This window comes from Sinocyclocheilus grahami, unplaced genomic scaffold (genome assembly GCF_001515645.1).
Source record: "Sinocyclocheilus grahami isolate Dianchi unplaced genomic scaffold, SAMN03320097.WGS_v1.1 scaffold1046.1, whole genome shotgun sequence".
In the NCBI taxonomy this organism is placed as follows: domain Eukaryota; kingdom Metazoa; phylum Chordata; class Actinopteri; order Cypriniformes; family Cyprinidae; genus Sinocyclocheilus; species Sinocyclocheilus grahami.
In genome coordinates this window covers 348,266-356,727 of record NW_015506225.1, presented here as the reverse complement: position 1 = coordinate 356,727, position 8,462 = coordinate 348,266, and the positions used below count along the sequence as shown (strand labels likewise).

General features: G+C 41.2%; 1 pseudogene; it reads right to left on the bottom strand.

Annotated features, from left to right (window-relative positions):
- Positions 1-5,999: 5,999 nt before the first annotated feature.
- LOC107566099 (gastrula zinc finger protein XlCGF71.1-like) overlaps positions 6,000-8,462 on the bottom strand; it is a 5,587-nt pseudogene continuing 3,124 nt past the window's right edge.

The window sequence follows — 8,462 nt, the reverse complement described above, 5'->3', positions numbered from 1 at the left end:
ACGTTTAAGGGTTCAAAGATGGGGTTTTGGGCTGTGACAGACAGACAGTTTCCTCGAGAGTGACTGGACAGACAGACAGTTCAACATTAGACTTGTGGACTGTAACAGGGCATACAGATAATCCAGAATTTGGTACATGTGGGAGTTGTGGACTGGCAGACAGATCAAGACCGGGGTCATTGATTGAAACTGGACGGGTAGTCATTTCAGTAAGTGACATTAGACAGGCAGACAATGTAGAATTTGAACAAACAGACAGTTCAGAGGGGGATGCATTGAGTGACACTAAATTGGAAGATGGTTCAGTCTTAGACACAACAGAAGCATTTAGACAGACAGACAGGTCAGGTTTAGATTCCTTGACAGAAACAGGCAAGACAGAGAGTCCACAATCAGCCACCATGGCTGGTTCAGAACAGGACGAGAGTTCAGAGCTAGCCTTCTCGGCCGGTTTAGAGCAGAACAGAATTTCATAAGCGGCTTCCGTAGCCGTGACAGGACAGGCAAAGAGTTCACAGACGGCCTCCATAGCCGGGACAGGACAGGTAGAGAGTTCACAGACGGCCTCCATAGCCGTAACAGGACAGGCAGAGAGTTAACAGACGACCTCCATAGCCATTACAGGACTGTCAGAGAGTTTACTAGTGGATACCACTGACAGCTCTGGAGGTTCTGCAGCGGATGCTGCCACCTCTGGAGGTTCAACAGTAGGACCATCATGATATGGGGAGAGTTCAATAATGGTTCATTCGACCGTGACAAGACAGGCTGAAAGTGCGTTGCTGGGCGCCACCACCGTGCAAGGAGCTGAGGTGAGCACCGCCACCTCGGAGGTTCTGCAGCATGGGCCGCCACCTCTGGAGAAGCTACAGCGGGTGCCATCACCTCGGAGAACATTGCAGCTGGCACCACTACCTTGGAAGGATCTGCAGCATCAGCCACCACCTCTGGAGACATCACAGTGGCCGCCGCTGACTCTAAAGTTTCAGTGGTGGTGTACGCAGCCCAACTACACCATAAAGCGATCCCCATTTTGGGAAGCGCTACAGACAGGGGGAATAGTTCAGGAACTGTAGGCTTTAAGAGCGCTGGTTTAGGGATACCAGCTGCACTTGCCGACACCAGCGGAGAGTCCTTCATGCTGGATGCCAGACTGGGATACTGAAGTACAGTCCTTGAGGATCCGGGTGCAACAGACAGGACGTGACAAGACTTCTGACGATCAGCTGTGTTGTGACGAGACTCAGGATGATCAGCTGTGATGTGACATGACTCTGGAAGATCAGCGGTGACGTGACGTGACTCTGGAAGATCAGCTGTGACGTGACATGACTCTGGATGACCAGCTGTGATGTAACGTGACTCTGGATGATTAGCTGTGATGTGACATGACTCTGGATGATCAGCTGTGATGTGACGTGACTCTGGATGATCAGCTGTGATGTGACATGACTCTGGATGATCAGCTGTGATGTGACATGACTCTGGATGATCAGTTGAGACGTTACTGGACTTATGAGGAGCAGTTGTGACTTGACTGGACTCCTAACGCTCAACCTTGACTTGACTCACGAAGATCAGCTGTGACTTGACTTGGCTCAAGAAGATCAGCTGTGACTTGACTTGGCTCACGAAGATCAGCTGTGACTTGACTTGGCTTACAAAGATTAACTGTGACTTGAATTGGCTCATGAAGATCAGCGATGACGTGACTTGACTCTGGCAGATCAGCTGAGGCGTGACGAGACTCTGGAAGATCAGCCGTGACTTGACATGACTCACGAAGATTAGCTGTGACTTGACATGACTCACGAAGATTAACTGTGACTTGACATGACTCACGAAGATTAACTGTGACTTGACTAGACTCGTGAAGATCAGCCATGACTAGACTTGCCTCATGAAGATCAGTTGTGACTTGACTTGACTCATGAAGATCAGTTGTGACTTGACTTGACTCATGAAGATCAACTATAACTTGGCTTGACTCATGACGATCAACCTTGACTTGACTCATGAAGATCAGTTGTGACTTGACTTGACTCATGAAGATCAACTATAACTTGGCTTGACTCATGACGATCAACCTTGACTTGACTCATGAAGATCAGTTGTGACTTGACTTGCCTCATGAAGATCAGCTGTGATTAAACTCGACTCATGACGATCAACTGTGACTTGACTTGCCTCATGACGATCAACTGTGACTTGACTCGACTCATGAAGATCAACTGTGACTTGACTCGACTCATGAAGATCAACTGTGACTTGACTCATGACGATCAGCGGTGACTTGACTCGACTCATGACGATCAGCGGTGACTTGACTCGACTCATGACGATCAGCTGTGACTTGACTCGACTCATGACGATCAGAAGTGACTTGACTCGACTCATGACGATCAGCTGTGACTTGACTCGACTCATGACGATCAGCTGTCACTAGACTTGACTCAGGAAGATCAGCTGTGACTAGACTTGATTCAGGAATGGAAGATGTGACATAACAGTGTGCTGTTGTGTCTGCCATTTTGCGATCAGGCTCCTCTGTCGCTGCCATTTTGGTCACAAACGCGGTGTCGCATTCCTCCACCGCGACACCCACAGTGGATGAAGAGTTAACACACGGCAGAGCATAGTCCATAAACTGACTTAGAGATGAACGTGGACCCTCGTGAATGAGTTTAGACTTTAGTGGTTGATTAATGCTCTCACAGAAAAAGTCTATCAACACACAATCCGGGAAATCAGAGTAATAAGCCATGTCTAGAGTAATAAGCCATGTCTAGATACTCTTGAATATGACTCTCAAGCGATCGTGTGCCCTGCTCGAGAGCTAATAGCATTATAGCTGTGTCCATTCCTGGCCAGAGTCCTTTAGAGAAGCTGCTGGATCCTCGTGTGGCTGAGTATTCTGTTACGGGGCAAACAAGATGTGAGGCGTGCGGATCCATGTGCAAAGCTTTAATCTGAAACAGTCAAAACAGGCAAGGGTCGGACAATGGCAAACAGGTATATGGAGGGCAAGACCGGAGAGTAATCCGAAACACAAGCGATGGTCCAGGCAAGGAATAAACAGTATCCGAACAGGGCGAGACGAGAGGGTTAATCCAAGACAGGCGATATACTTCAGGGCAGGCAGAGATCATACAGAAACAAGATATACAGGCTAGGATGGGTGCAACAGACAGGACGTGACAAGACTTCTGATGATCAGCTGTGTTGTGACGAGACTCAGGATGATCAGCTGTGTTGTGACGAGACTCAGGATGATCAGCTGTGATGTGACATGACTCTGGAAGATCAGCGGTGACGTGACGTGACTCTGGAAGATCAGCTGTGATGTGACATGACTCTGGATGACCAGCTGTGATGTAACGTGACTCTGGATGATTAGCTGTGATGTGACATGACTCTGGATGATCAGCTGTGGCTATCGCACGATGAGCGATAAGCGATAAAACAGCATAGACGCTAAACAATACTCGGCAGTTTGAAAGGGATCTGAGTGAGTGTTATATAGTGAATGTGTGATTGGTTACAGCTGTGTGCAATTAGTGCAATGGATGATGTATATGTAGTCCGGGATGACATGCAACAGTTTGTGTAGTGCGAGAGTCAGTGTAATGGAAGGGTGACCTCTGGTGGTGATCGAATGGAAGTCCATGGACAGGATTCGTGACACAGGGTGTGTCTGCCTCCCGAACAATGCTAGGTAGTGTGGCATTTGAACCAATCAGACACACAACTATTTGTTATATTTAACAAATAATCTCTTAATTCATAGGAAATCCTTTCTGTGAATGAACACACATCTCCTCAGGACATTGTGTATCCCATTACTGTTCTTGTATATTGTCTTTTGAATTGTATACTGTTTTGTGTGTGTGTTATGATAGGTCACTAGTTAATATAACCCCACCGATACTATGTTTGGTCTCTTTGAATTTGTCTTCTGATGATCAAAACGAGAGTGTATATTATATGTTGGTACATAGGCAATATATTAGTGTTCAAAGAATCTTTAGCAATTTTGCATCAACACCCAACCGAGTTCCATATGCAAATTACCATGCTCTCACACAAAGGGTCATAAAACTCCCCAGTATTTCCAACCTCCCGCTTGGAATTTCAGCCTTTCTCACTGGACAAGCCCATCCTGAGAGGCGTGAATCTTCTCAGACCTTAAAAGGCTCACGCACAGTTCCGCCCTAGTTTGTTTATTCTGCTTAGTCTTCTGCTAAAACCTTCTGATTGCGGCCCGTGTGGAGAGCCTGAGCCGGTGCGGGCGTACCCGGTGGGCTCCAACACATAGCCAGTCAGTCTACGGTTCTGTTAGATTCTGAGAAGATGAGGATGTGAGCTAGCACCCTTCTAAGGACACCCTAAGTTCCTGCCAGGCCTGCGGCCTTGTCTTTCCATTCACCAAAGATCCTCGGATCTCAGCTGTCTCTCTTAGCTCTTTTTCACTTTCCACTGGGAAAAAACTCCCAATCACCAACGAGTCAGAACATCTTTGGAGTTCATCACTCTTCAAACCCGGAGGAAGGTGATCGCAACTCCTACACCACCGAAGCTCCAAACCATCAAGACTTTCATCTGAGACTGCATCCGTACACTTGTTCCAAGCCAAGGCAATGCAAGTATCGTACATTTAACTAAACGGTTTAGTATAAGCTGTAGACCCTATTCTAAAACGGCGCTGATGGTTTCACTCAGGTGGTTAACTGACTAGGGCCAAGAACATCCTCAAAGACACGTCACACCCAGCACAGCACCCGTTCAATCTGCTGCGCTCAAGAAGCCGCTACAGATCCTTAAGAAAAAGGAGTGCTTGCTTACAGGACAGTTTCTTCCCGTTTATACTGCTGTTTTTATGCAATATGCAGAATGTCAAGGTGCAATATGATCACCTGGTCACTTTATTTATCAGGACGTTAACAAATGCACTAAATGTGGCATGTCAATGTGCAAGACTGTATCTGGTCACTAATCACTACTGCCAGTTATTCCATTTCAGTTTGCACTTCTTACTGTTTCATATCAGTGTAAAGGTCAATGTGCAGTGCTGTCAATGCTCACTTTACTCAGATTGCTCAGTGTGTAATATTAGGACTCAGTCACTTGTTGTATATACTTTTAAAATTGTACTGTACAGTCTATAATCTTATTAAGTCTGTGGTTACATGTTAATTTCTCCTAATTTCAATGTATGCAGAAAATACAATGACAATAAAGGCTTTCAATTCAATTCAATTTAATTCAAAAGCTTTATTGAGACATTTAAAACAAAATCAAAAAAGCAAACATAACACTTCAAAGCTTTCAGATATTAAAGCTAAAGTTATAAAATTACTTTTTCCTTATGCGAATATAATCAGCAGACAATAAAAGTTGTTGATAAAATATAAAAGTTAAAGATAATGTATTAATAAAAAGGTAACATCGATAATTACTGAAAGTAAATGTGGAAAATAATAAGATGGATCTTTCTCTCCTACTGACTTACAAGTAGGGACGGGTATCATTAAGGTTTTAACGGTATTTCTATTCTTGCAAAACTGTACATCAGTCTGGTTCTTTAAAGGTATTCTTTCTCTTTTTTTATGAAAAAGGGCCCATTTAATACCGAGTTCAGGTACCATCCCTACTTACAAGAGAAGCACAGAAGGAAACAGTTTCAAAGCTACATGACAGTATTTCTTGCATCTGCGTTTTCTAAATACATCATAAGTGGAAAAATAACTAGACATTTTAAAAACAACAGTGAATAACAAGTTAAAAATAAATCTCAGTCTCTCGTAAAAGTGTTACAGCCTCTTCTTCAGCTTCCTGAACAAGAACGGTTTGTAAAAAGCTTCTACTTTCCTTCATGAAAGAATAAGCAAAACTACAAGTGATGCATATGAATTATAAGACAACTGAACATAATATGAAACTCATAAGAAAACACAATTATATAATCTATAACATTAAGCAAAATGATACACAAGAATAAACCTTTCTGACATTGTTATTTGGGGAGGAACTCCATCTTTGAGTTGATCTGAATCTCACAGTAGAATCTGCTGGTTTTGAAGATGAAGATGAACTTTATTCACTGTGAAAACTTTAGATAATGTTTCTTTGTCATGTCACTAGTAATGACTGGTTAGGACAGATTTATCCAGATGATATTTTATTGTTTAATGCATTATTGCGTCTCATTTGGTGAGGACGCAGCATCAGACCTGAAAGTGCTGATCTGAAGATGATCTACTTACTGTGATTGTTTTTTGTATGTCTGTGTAGAGCAGATGAATGATTGAAACACTTCCCACATGCAGTGCAGTGATATGGTTTCTCTCCAGTGTGGATCCTCTCGTGTGTTTTCAGGTGTCCTGACCGACTGAATCTCTTGTCACATTGTGAACACTTGTAATGTTTCTCTCCAGTGTGGATCCTCTCATGCTGTTTTAAACAATTTGCTGAAATAAAAGTATTTTCACACTCAAAGCACATGTACTCTCTCACAGCAGTGTGTATTTTCTGATGTTTTTTCATATATTGTAGACATGAAAAACTCTTTCCACACAAATAACATGAATGTGGTTTCTCCTTTGTATGAACTCTCATGTGTTTCATCAGGTATGATGCCCTCAAAAAGGTTTTGCCACATTGATCACATGTGTGCCACTTCTCTCTAGTGTGGATGTTCATGTGATCCTTAAGGCTTGCTGAATGTGTGAAAAACTTTCCACATTGATCACAAGTGAACGGTTTCTCTCAAGTATGAACTCTCATGTGAACATCAAGACTATATTTGCTTGTCAAACTCTTTCCACACTGAGTGCAGGTGAGGAATTTCTTGGCTCTTTTTTCTTTTAATTTTTTCTGTTTGGTTTGAGAGTGAGTTTTTTCTCTGGTTTTTGCATGATTTTTTCCCTCAGCTTCTCTCAATTCTTCACTCTCCTCATTTTCTTCAATCAACTCTGAAATAAAAGTAAAAACTTCATTTTCAGGAACTCATAAAAAAACTGAGAAATATGAAAGAACATAAAAGTGAACCCTGTTATAACAATTGCTATACAAAATGTTGATCATTATGATGCATTTTCACAAATTATACATCCCTGAAACTTTCCATGAATGAGGTACATTGATCTTCCAATTATTCATTTTTTTAATTATAGGCACAAATCCCATGTTTATAGGGAGAACTATTAAATACGTTTGATCAACTACACAATTATCTAACATACTTTTTGGGGGTGAAAGTACCCAGTTTGTAGAAAGTGTCCCTTATTATTTGATGCTTCAGCACGATTATTCAAAGATTCTAAAGATTTATTCAATTACAACAAAAATCACCATTAATGAAGAATCAAGAGTAAACACCAACTTGTTTGTTCTTCAGAATCTTCAGTGTGTTTCATTCTGCAAGGTTTGTGGGAGGAGCTTCACAGATGATGTGATTATATGTGGGAGGAGCTTCACTGATGACAGTATAGTTGTGGGAGGAGCTTCACTGATGACAGGATTGTTATGGGAGGAGCTTCACTGATGACAGGATTGTTATGGGAGGAGCTTCACTGATAACATGATTGTTGTGGGAGGAGCTTCACTGAACATGAATTTCTGTGTGGAAGAAACAGATTTGCCAAAATCAACAATAAATCCGTCCGTTTTTAAACTAATTTAGAGATTTAAGCATTTATGTAAGTGAAGCAGATGTCCTCCAAATTCTATATTTGAAGAGACCAGAGTCTAATAAATAGAAAGTGTTGCTTCTTTGTAAATCATTATTTTACTATATTACAAGAAAAAGCGTCAACACAAAGAGCAGATCAATTTAAAATGCTCATTCAGTAACACTGCAATCACATTCTATATTGTATTTTTCATTCTGCCTTAGTATTAACATTTATTAAGATATCTGTCTAGAAATATAGAACAGAATTTGTATTAATGCAAATTCTTCCAAATATAAATAACAGTAAGAATGAAGAATTAAAGCATAAACACAGACATTTGATGACACCCTTCATTAACAATTACAGATAAATAACTACACTGTATCTAAATATAGTTTGATTTTCTAACATCTACATTCAGAGCAATTAAAGTAATTAAATTATTAACATGTAATAGTTGTATATGTGCAGTAATTGACAGTGATCATAAAATCTTCTTTAAACAGAAAGAGTACAGAAAGCAACAAGTAATATTTCCAGTGTGTATATTATAAATCTCTTCATATTTCTGTAGATTTAAAATAGCCCACGTGGTATACAGACTAATTATATTAAGTATTTAGCAGCAGCTGTGTTTAATGTTAACCACGTAAAGTAACTATAACAAATTTGATCTTCTAAAGATAAACCTCAAAAGAGAAATAACGTTATAAAAAATAGCAGCAGCAAAACTTGATATCGGTTCGCGTTCAGTAACAGCAACATTATCACTGCAAACATCGAAACAAT